The following is a 12,093-nucleotide window of genomic DNA, read 5'->3' as shown; positions in this document are numbered from 1 at the left end:
CAAGCAATAAGAAAACTCTTATTCTGAATCATTTATACTGCTTTAAAAAGGAATACTTAGACATATAGGCCTTAGCTTCTCAAACCTTTATTTTTCTCTGTTATTTAAAATTTCTCTAGCAAAGTATATGTTATTATCATAAGAACTATGAGAGAAGATTTTAGTGACAATTTAGGTTAACCCATTATCTTGCACAAAGTCTTGTTCTGTAAAAACCCCAATCAATTTCTGCCACAACATCACTTAATGTTTGATATTCTTACCATTATGCTGTTCCTCTCCTGACTTTGTTAAATTAATCAAGATTGTTGCTAATAGAACTGTTTTATTTTTCTTTGTGCTTTGGAAAGTTGGAATATACAAATTCTAGTAATGTAATCCTGAGTTGTATTAAAATAGAGTACTTAATTATCATTATAATCATGGAAATAGCATTTCATCTCTAGCAAGATAAAAAACTTTGGTAGATTGTCACTTTCCTTCTCTATCCATTTCTCTCTATTAATAGGACTTTCTAAAGAGAAACAAAAACAACCAAACAACTCTCTAGAACTGTAAAATGCTGTTTATATCACAATTTCAACACATTCATATACATATAAGTAATGTAACAAGTAAAATTAACCTCTTTAGTATGTGATTACTCACTGTTTTTATTATCCTATGTGCTTCAAGTTTCTGCAACACATTATTTGTTTTGTTTGAGTACAATTTCAAGTAAACTTTACAACAGGAAGAAGAATGGCAAGTTAGTTTATGAATATTTGAGGGTTCATTTTTACCCTCCATTGGGAGAGCGTAGGAGTCCTCGTGATGCTCTGGGTAAACACTCTACTTCTTACCAAAAAGTCACTGTGCAAACCTGTCAGCCACTTCAAGTGTTAAGGACCAGCGCACAAGTGAGTAATCTGTACCCAAGATCTCCCTTGGGAACCCTATATGTCAATTCTACTCTATCAACAGGTCAGCATAAACTTTAGAGCAACACAATTTTGGGGTTTTTTGGGTTGTTTTTGGTTATGTAACTACCTATCTGACTTAGGTCTAGTAACTGTGTTTACTTCTTTCTGTCTGAAATGTAAAGTGTTATGCATTTGTATAATTTTATGTGTTTGAATATTTGTTTTTCTCTCTTTCTCTGGAATATTTGTTTTTGCGATGACATGTGTGGCTTTGGTTTTATGATTGTGAATCTCCTTCTATCACATAGTATGTCAGTAAGTTCTCTTTCCCTTAAATGAAATTGTCCTTGTTAATTGCTTTGGCAAGGGGGTAACAGAAGAAGTGATACAAATCATCTAAGAAACCATGTGGAATCAGTCACTTCTGCTTCTCCATTCCCAGTAATATTCAATGCCACGTGTGACAGCAATTCACACGCATTGCTAACTGAAAGTGGGTGTCTCTCTAGCATTGTGAAACCACTAACAATTCCATGGGAGAAAGACACATAAATTCCATCAGTGCCGTTAATAACCTATCATGAGTATCAGCTAGGAGTTAGGTCCAGCCTGGCATCAATGAGTGGGTTTTCCTCCCCCTCGATTTGTGAACCCTCACAGCATCTCACTAGTGGTTCAAATTCACCTGCAACTCCAAGAGACAATGATGAGCAATAGCCTTCTTCTGAATGTATATTGTCCAAAAACCTGTTGAAGGGTAAGCTACAAGATGATTCTGACTTTGTCCCAATGAGTGAGTGAGGTCCCTGAGAGGGGATGGAATTGGCCAGAGTCCTGTACCACGCCATGATGGATTGTGGTGTTCTTGCTATCACTGAGTTGGAATGACTGGTAGTGGGTGTTTAGAGAAAGTCAACTGCACAGGGGCAGATTTCTCATCTTTCTCCCTTAGAACAGCTGGTAGATCAAGGCTTTGCAATTTCAACAAAGCTTCTTACCATTAGGCCACCAGAGTTCCCTAGGGAACACTATATATACTATTGTTATTGTTAGGTGACATTAAATTGCCTCCCTACTCACTCATGGAAACTTTATGAACAACAAAGAATACCTTGCTGTGTCCTATGCCATCTTCACAATCTCCTCCGTGCTCAATCCAGTCACTTGGCCGAACCATCTTGTGAAAAGAGGAAGATCTTCAACTATCCCTCCAAATATGATGTATTTTCCCAAAGACTGGCCTTTCCTGACAGCAAGCCCTTTGTAGGAATATGAAGTTTCACCATCAATAAATAAACCACTTTGTTTTAATCTAGTGAGATTTGGAGGTTGTTTCTGTTTGCTGATTAAGTTATCTTTTTTTTTTTTCTTAATAACCAATTGCAGCAGGGAGTTTTTTGCTCATTTCCTACTCAAAAAGTTTCTTCAGTTTTAATTGTTTTGCTCTTATAATATATCCTTTTTAAAATTTTACTAAATATATTTCAAAACTTTACATCTATTTCTCATGTTTTCAAAGTTGTCTTTCATATCTTTTCCATCTTGCATTTTTTTAATGTTTCAGTATGGACTGAGGCTCAATGTCAAGAAGACAAATATTCTCACCACTGGACCAATTGGTAGCATCAGGATGGATGGTGAAGAGATTGAGATTTTCACAGCTTCTGTTTGCTTGGCTCCACAGTCAACACTCTTGGCACCAGTAGCCAGGAAATAAAAAAAAAAAAAAAACACGTATTGCGATGGGAAAGTCTGTGGTTAGGGACCTCTCGAAAGTACTTAAGAGCAACGGTGTCTTTCTGGAGATTAAGGTGCATCTGATACAGGCCATGGTCTTTGCAATGACTTGTTATGCATCAGAGAGGTGGAAAATGACTAGGGAGGATAGAAGGAGAATTGACGCCTTTGATCAGTGGTGCTGGAGAAGAGTATTGAATGTTCCATGGACTGCCAAGAAAACAAACAGATTAATCCTGGAGAGGGTTAAACCAGGCTACCACTTGGAGGCAAGGATTCTGGGACTTCATCTGACATACTTTGGACATGTAAGGAACGACAGGTCCTTGGAGAGGGACATCATGCTTGGCAGGGTAGAGGGACAGCGCAGGAGGGGAAGACCCTCTATGAGGTGGATTGATTCAGTGACTGGAGTAATCGGGATGGGTGTGTCAGGGGCAGTGCGATTGCCCCAAGATAGAGCAGGGTTTAGGGCTGTTGTACATAGGGTCGCTATGAGTAGCAAACGACTCGACGGCACATAACAACAACAACATCTTTTATTTTGGCAGCTGAGTGAACCATAGCTGAGTGTCCGGTGGATTTTCTCAGGCTGTACATCACATCGGAGGAAATTGCCCGCCTTTCTCCCTGGGAATTGCTGGTGGATTCTAATCACCTGAGAAGGGCCATGTGTACAATAGTTGCATAGATTTCTACATACTAATCCTCCAGAACTCCCTTTTTGATCTTACATCTCACTCTTTAACTCTTCAGGTTTAATTTTTCAAAAATGTATCTTTTCATGTTTTATAATGATTCTTTCCTTGGCTGTAACATCTTTTGAAGGCACATTTAAGGTGCAAATTATATTTTTTTCAAAAACTGTCATAATTCTGTTCTAGTAAGTCAGATTTAAGTATCTAGTATCTATTGGGTTGTGAAATTCAGTGTCCTTCTTTCAAAGAATTTCTTTTGAATTTCTGCATATATTGTAGTAATAATTCTTGTTTATACCACTGATTTTGATATCCTGTTTGATGTATTAAAAAGAGAATGATATCAAAGTTACTAATTTCATGAAACATCTTATTCATTTTCCAGTACTAACACTGGCCAATTCTCCTGAATGACAGAGGGTCCAAGCCTTTTTCTGTTAAGTCTGGGTTTATATATCCCTTGAAATAATTCTCACTGCATCAGCAGTTTTTTTTTTCTTCCTATTGATTTGAACTGTGGTTTCTTTAGTTTTGTTTTTCTCTATCATCTAAAACTGTCTTTCATATTTGAAAGAAATTTCAGGCACACTGGTTCTTGTTTGTTATTGTTTTGGTGTTGGTTTTTCTTTTAGACACATTCTTCCTTGTTTTTCTCTGTTGCTATTGTTGTATTATGATCTCTGTGCCACTTAAAACTTTTCATGGGATGTGGACGTTGGTGGCATTGGGGATTCTTGAATTTGTCTGCTTTTTCCCCCCTAGTATCCTAGTTTTGTTTTCAGAAACAAAATGCAGTTACTCTGCAGGAACTATGGGTCTGTTATAATTTTCTGAGTCTGCATTTCAATATGTCACTTCCAGCTTCAGGTAATCTGTGAGCTCCATTAACATACTTTCTATGCACCTAATTGAATAGCAGCTCATCAGGATAATAGCAGGAGCAGAGAAGTATGATTGAGTTCCTTCTAAGTGGATGGTCAGTAAACAGTGTTTTCCAGGTTTGTCATTTTGAAATTATTAAACACAATTAGGTATATTATCAGACAGGGCAGATGTCACCATTAATTTCTCAAAAACAGGACAAATAGTCTTAGCTATGCTAACAATTTTACCCTGGTTCTTAAAAATAATTTTATCTGGTTTTTCTGCCTTATTGAATGTGCTTTGATATTCTCTGCAACCCCAGCAGAATAAGATCATTCATTAGACCTGGCCCAATGGTAGATATGTTATGAGTTTCTATATTATTTGACACCTCTCTCCTATCTTTCTTTCAATTCTACTTTCCTGTACTTTGTTGTTGCTAATTTGGTTATATGATATATATTTCCTATGCATTTTTATCTATTTACAACAACACTTATTTATATTATATACCCTATTCTATTTTGACCTTCCCCAAAGAAGTCTTCTCTGTCTCATAGAACATTTCTCTTCCATCGTCATTTATCTCTTTTCTGATATTCTGCTGAAAAATGGAGACCATGATGTTTCTTTGAATTGGTCATGCTCCTGACGATAATCCAATATCATATAATAGGCCCTAAAAGGACTCACTCCATTTCTTCTACATTTCTCATTCTAGAGTTTCTATCCCAATTGCATCATCTTTCCAGGTACCTACATTTTTCAAATTCTAGCCTTCCTGGTTTGTGGTTTTTCAACCAAGATTATTAAACTAGTACCAGTGGGTTTGAAGCCCTGCCATTAACAACGTGCTGTGTGCTGTCTTGTGTATGGTTGAATTGGAACCAATTCATAGGTGACCCTCCAGAAGGTTTTCAAAGGCAGTAAATCTCAAGAGAGGAGTTTTTGTTCCACTGGGCAGCTGGTAGATTTGAACCATGTGCCTTTGAGATTGCAGTGCACTTTCTTGCCACTAGGTCATTAGTGCTCCCTATTTTAGCAGCCTAAGGGTTAAACCAGGCTACTCCTTGGAGGCAAGGATTCTGGGGCTTTGTCTGACATACTTTAGATATGTTGTAAGGAACGACAGGTCCTTGGAGAGGGACATCATGCTTGTGAGGGTGGAGGGATGGCGCAGAAGCGGAAGGCCCTCTATGAGGTGGATTGATTCAGTGACTAGGGTAATTGGGATGGGTGTGTCAGAGGCAGTGCGATTGGCACAGAATAGAGCAGGGTTTAGGGCTGTTGTACACAGGGTCGCTATGAGTCACAAGCGACTTCACAGCACATAACAACAACAACAAGTTAAACACATCATTACTCTTCAGTACTCTTGAGAGGTCCCTCACAGCCAACTTTCCCAACGCAATTCGTCTCCCGATTTCCTGGCTGCTGTTACAAAGAGTGTTGACTATGGAACCAAGTAAATTAAAACTGTTAACTATCTCAATCTCTTCACCATCCATACTGATGCTGCTAATTGGCCCAGTGGTGAGAATCTTTGTTTTCTTGATGTTGAGCTTCAATCAATATAGGAGGCTGCAATCCTTGACCTTCTGTAGCAAGCGCTTCAGGTCCTCTTCAGTTTCAGCAAGGAAGGTTGTGTCATCTGCATAACATAGGTTGTTGATGACTCTTGCATCAATTCTGATGCCACATTCCTCCTTGTACAGCCCAGCATCTTGGATGATCTGTTCTGCATACAGATCCAAAAGGAGTGGAGACAAAATACATCCCTGACTGACTCCTTTCTTGATTTGAATCATCCAGTGTCTCCCTGGTCTGTTCTGATGACTGCCTCTTGGTCCACGTGTAGGTTTCACATTAGCACAATCAAATGGTCTGGGATTCCCATTCTTCTCAGAATCAGCCATAGCTTGTTGTGATCCACACAGTAAAAAGCCTTTGCATAGTCAATGAAGCACAGATAGACATTTTTCTGGTATTCTTTGCTTTCTGCCAAGATCCATCTAACATTAGCTATAATATTCCTAGGACCATGACCTCTTCTAAATCCAGTCAGGCTGGAGACTAAGGTGCACCTGATCCAGGCTATAGTCTTTCCAATTACATGTTATGCATCGGAGAGTTGGGCAATGAATAGAGATGACAGAAAGAGAATCAATGTCTTTGTGTTGTGGTGCTGGAGAAGAGTGCTGAATATACCATGGACTGCTAGGAGAACAAACAGGTTTGTCCTGGAGAGGGTGAAGCCAGAATGCACCTTGGAGTAAAGGATTCTGAGGCTTCATCTGACATACTTTGGGCATGTTGCAAGGAGGGACTGGTCCTTGGAGAGGGACATCATGTTTGGGAGAGTGGAGGAATGGTGCAGGAGAGGAAGACCCTCGATTGGATGGATCGATTCTGTGAGTGGAGTGGTGGGAATGAGTGCGTTTGAGACAGCAAGGTTGGCACAGGACAGAGCAGAGTTTAGGGTTCTTGCACATAGAGTCGCTATGAGTCGCAAGCGACACGATGGCACATAACAACAACAAGTTAAACATGAGTAAAATGGGAGACAATGAAGTGGTGAGCCCCTGCTATTTTAACTGCCAGGAGATCTGAAAAGATATGTGGTTCCTTATTGGAACTTAGACTTCTTGATGCAGAGGTCCTCAGAGATGTAAATTGTCTGTATTATTGTCTGGATCTGTCTAGCCTAGAATGAACTAGTTGTTGCTAGGCTGAAGGCTCTTCAGCCAATGCCTGTCACTTAAAGATCATGTGGGTTTTATTCAAGCTGTCTGAAAGGTCCACATGTTCCAAACTCTCCCAGTTAGAAGGTTTGCTACTTGCTACCTATACAGACTGTTGCTACTAGAAAACTAGTCACAACCAAAGAAATCTTCTGCAACAGCTGAGTGTGCTGAAGTACATGTGTGACTGTGACAGCTCCAGTGTGTCAGGCACAGCCTAAAGCAAATAGACCCAGAGCTTTGTGTCCTCACAAAATGCCTGTCAGTTTTCAAAACTATTTCTCTACCCATAATCTTCTGAGCACTCTACCTGATTCTCACCTTTATGAAACAGGTAACACTTTCTCACAAGCAGTTTGATTACCCAAACATATTTGTCAACACACAAACATCAAGCCCATAAAAGATTTTATCACCAGGGAATGTTCCCATAATACTTGGCGCACATTGCAGATGAGGCTTCCTTGAGGGTCCCAAGTCCTGTAACCTCTTTCCACTTTTTCAAGCCATTTGGAGGCTGATATATTAGGCAGTAGAGCTATGTAGATCTCAGCAACCCGGACAGTTCCTAAGTTCTGGCCATAGAGAGGTTAATGTCCCAATTAAAAACAGATGTTCATCCACCAGGTGCCCCTTTACTGCTTTAACAGTGATTTAGGAATCCTACAGCAAGCAGGTTTGTTTATGTGATGCTGAACACTGTGACCCTGGAGTGCCAAATGGACAGTGTTCGGCGGAGCTCCCCTATTAAAACAAGTTTGGAAGCAGGAGTGGCATCCACTTACGAAATATCTTGCCTCTGGAAACCCTATGAACGTGGAGAAACAAAGAAAGTTCATAGGGTGGCTATGAGTCACCTCTGACTCAATGGCATTTAACAACAATAACAAGCAGTATTTTGTGACCTTCACACTCAAGGCCCAAGTCCATGTTTATCTGGTTCTTCTAACAGAATAGATGGCATCTCAAATTGATATAGGAGAGCCAGCTGACCACCAGCTTTAAAACCGATCATTCATGTTAGGCCTCATCATTTTGGCCTGGTTTCCACGGTCATGGTACCGATATCAGATATTTCCTGATTGCATTAGCATGAACAATCAAAGGTATAGATCTAAGTCTTTTTTTCTGAGCTATTTGGAGAGCCAAATGGCATCCAGTATCCTTGGTCAAGTCCTTATTAGTCACTAAAACTCTGGAGATTGAGACAAGGGACAGAGGACCTAAAGCCTATGATCCAGGTTATATACCAACCAAATACCCTGGTTCCCACAACCTCGTCTTTTAACTTCCCATTCTGGCTTGACCTCAGGGCAGAAGAAAAGGAATAGTGCATAATAATTGACTATCACAATTTAAGCAAGGTGTCTGCCCTTCTATAAGCCCCTTGTCGGATGTTGTACCTATTTTAGATGGTATCCTAGCACAATAAAAAAGTATCCTGGCACAAAAAAATGTTGCTAACACAATAGTCAGTCTTCAATCTGGCCACATGTTCTATCTGAGCCAATTGTCCAGACTTTCTTTGGCTGTGTGGTCAGACTTTCTGGCTACTTTATGTTGTACCTACTTTAGATGATATCCTAGTGCAATAAAAAAAGTATTATAGCACAAAAAAAAGTTGCTGGCACAATAGTCTGTCTTCTATCTGGCAACGTGTTCTATCTGAGCCAATCATCCAGACTTTCTTTGGCTGTGTGGTCAGACTTTCTGGCTACTTTACCAACAAACCGCTATGGATCTTTTGGTGCTTTGCTTACGTGGGCAGTCTTCTTGCTTAGCTACATCCTCTACCACATGAGAAAGTCTACTGATCAATAAAGGAATTTATTAAGAATGCGGAAATATTATTGGACCATTAAACTAAGATTTAGAAATTGGTATACTTTTAAGTATTCATGAAACAATAGTATTTGAAGAACAAAAAGGCAAGCAAAAGTAGAGGAGAATAATTTTGGTTAGGAAGTTCATTAAAAGTTTAGGAATAATCCTGAAAACCATGTGAAAATTTACTTAAGTACAGTAGTTATATTAAAAAAAAATATATGGTGGTGGTATGAACAGCATCTGGGCATTATTAAATCCACAAAGATCACTGTCATCAACATTCACAATATAAAACTTGTGGTTGTTATGTGCCATCAAGCTGCCTGCAACTCATAGTGACCCTATGTACAACAGCCCTAAATCCTGCTCTATTCTGTGCCAATCTCACCCCGATTATCCCAGTCATTGAATCAGTCTACCTCATAGAGGGCCTTCCTCTCCTGAGCTGTTCCACCACCCTCCCAAGCATGATGTCCCTCTCCAAGGACGGGTTCCCCCCCTTGCAATATGTCTAAAGTATGTCAGACGAAGCCTCAGAATCCTTTCCTCCAAGGAGCAGCCTGGTTTAACCCTCTCTAGGTTGAACCTGTTCATTTTCTTAGCAGTACAAAGCAGCTTCCCAGTTGTGCTCATTGACCCCTAGACTTAAGCCTTGCATCACTAGGTCAGTGTTAAAAATCAAATCTGTGTTAGTCCTGTCACTTATGATTTCTCCCCCATCACTACCACCCTATTCTTCAAGAAAACTTTGGTGAAAAAGCCTTTGGGTGTCTCTTGTTGAGGCAGCAGTCTCCAGTCAACTCTGTCTCACTTGAGTCTCTGATTCTCTGCTATTGCTACTTGTGCTCTTGGATATGTCCTGCTGTGAGTGACTTAAGGATCTCTGGTCCCAAAGACACAACAGCATTCTCTGCCTTTTTACCCCCTTGCTATTCATAAGATTTTCAATTTTCTGCTTCTAAACCTGATCAATTTAAACCTGGTATGATGAAGAAACTAGTAAATCTCATTACAAGCATTTATACACACCATATTTCATGTTCCCACCCAGTCATATGGTGAAAGTCAAAGCCAATGGCTAGGAAAATAGTTTTTAACAATAAACCAGAATAATCCTCAGAGATATCAAATTACATTTAAAGTTCTATGATACTAGAAATGCTGATTGCCAAGTGGTTAGCAGTTTGAACTCATAAACTATTTCATGGGAGAAATGTAATCTGTTTTCATAATGTTTATAGTCTATTATTTGGTTTGACCAACAAAGTGGATATTGTATAACTTAAAATCAGAGTGAGTTTGTGTCTAAGGTGTATCTGTCACTTCACTTATTCAATCTGAATGCTGAGCAAATGATCCAAGAAGGAGAATATGGTCTCAGATTTGGAGGAAGGCTCTTCAACAACTGTTTATATGCAGATGGCACAAATTTGCTTTCAGGGGGGAAAAATTAAGTACTTCATCATGAAACTCAAAGACTGGCATTATCAGTATGGATTACACGTCAAATTAAGGAAAACAATAATCCTGACTGGACCAATAAACAGAATAAACAAAGGAAAAAATAGAAGTTATTAACAACTTTATCTTTATTAGATCCACATTAAGCACCCACATATTTAAACAACATACTGTAATGGGTCATTCTAATGGCAAAGACATATTTAAGTGTTAAAAATCAAGGATGCTACTTTAAAAAAAATGAAAAAGACTGCAGTATACCTGACTCAAGCCATGGGATTCCCAATCATTTTGTATGCACATGGAAGTTGGATATTGACTAAGGAAGATCAAAGATGAATTGATGTTTTTGTATTGTGGTATTTGAAATTAAAATTTGATATATCGTGGTGTTGTAAGAGAAAGTAAAATATGGGAATGGCTGTCTCTGACCTCTGCTAACTCTGCAAGTAGTTGTTCTCATTAACAGCATCTACAACACAAAATTAATTTCCATGAATAAAGCCATGCACTCCCAAGCTCCCACACTTACTTACTTATTTACTGGATTTACTGAAGTGACTGCATAGACTTCACAAAACCACGGTCATGGTTATGGGGTTTATTATTGTTAAGTGCTGTCAAGTCTGGTACAACTCACAGCAACCCTATGAACAATGGATCTGAACTCTGTCCTATCCTATGCCGTCCTTATCATTCAATGGGGTCACGTTTGAATCCATTGCCACAGACATTGTACCAATCCTTTCTCTTAAGGGTCTTTCTCTGCTTCACTGACCCTCCACCTTTCCAAACATGATGTCCCTTACCAAGAAAAAGCCTTTCCTAACAACATGTAATTCAGGTTCACAGAGAGATATAATCCCTTAGTCCAAAGAGCTTCTCTGGTAACAGCAAGATGCAATCTCTCAATTTAAAGAGCTTCTCAGTTAAGAGCAAAATACAATCTCTGACACAGGAAACCCTGGTCTGAAAAGACTGGCACTGTATTCGCTGCTGCTTCTTCCTCTCTGGTGTAGTCTGCCACTGAATCAGCTCAATTTTCATGGCACCATTGCCTTATCCCTTTGTGTTTAGACTAACACGTCCTATTTACGTGAGGAAGAGGTTGCTCATGTAGGTGTTGAAGATATAGTCAGGCGAATGTGTTATGGGGCAGGTAGAGTTGAGACAATGAATCAGACTAAACACAATGGTCTAGGGCTAAGAAAATCCCACATCCCATGCCCTTGCTACTGTATACATGAGTAGACAAAATCCATGTCCAATAATGAGCATTGTTCATAATACAACCAAAAGCTTAAAACAACTTTCCCAATTTTGCTTACTAGTAAATGGATGTCATTTGCTGGGATTTTCTTTCTTCTTGCAGTGCGATTAGGTAGTACTTCCCTGATACTCAAACAGAACCCCCACCACCTGCTTAAAGGGAGAGATAGGAACAGTCTCCTTAAACTAAGATTTACAATCTCATAAACTTGATGGAGGATGTTCAAGGGTCAGAATCAACTTGATAGCCATAAGTGTGCTAACAGAAAATGTCAGTTAACTCCAGGAAATATTATAGTCAAGGTAATTCCACATATTTTTAAGTGACTCAAGTAATTTGCTATCTAATAGCAAGATTATAATTCAGAGATTGTAATTTCTTTAACAAGTACAAATAAGGTATTTCTGTAAGTATTGTAAGGAATTTTAGAAAAATAGGTACATTGAAATGGCTCTAGAAAGGAGATATTTTCAAACCTTTCTTTATTTTAATTCCATTATGCAGTTACCCAATTATTTAAAATATTTTCTTTAGATTTGCAGAGATTGGAGCAACTATCTCACCATCCTCCAAGTTTTATTATATAGGGATAT

This window comes from Elephantulus edwardii, unplaced genomic scaffold (genome assembly GCF_000299155.1).
Source record: "Elephantulus edwardii isolate Elephantulus edwardi_28Jun2011 unplaced genomic scaffold, EleEdw1.0 scaffold00114, whole genome shotgun sequence".
Taxonomy (NCBI): Eukaryota; Metazoa; Chordata; class Mammalia; order Macroscelidea; family Macroscelididae; genus Elephantulus; species Elephantulus edwardii.
Note: the sequence above shows the minus strand (reverse complement) of the source record.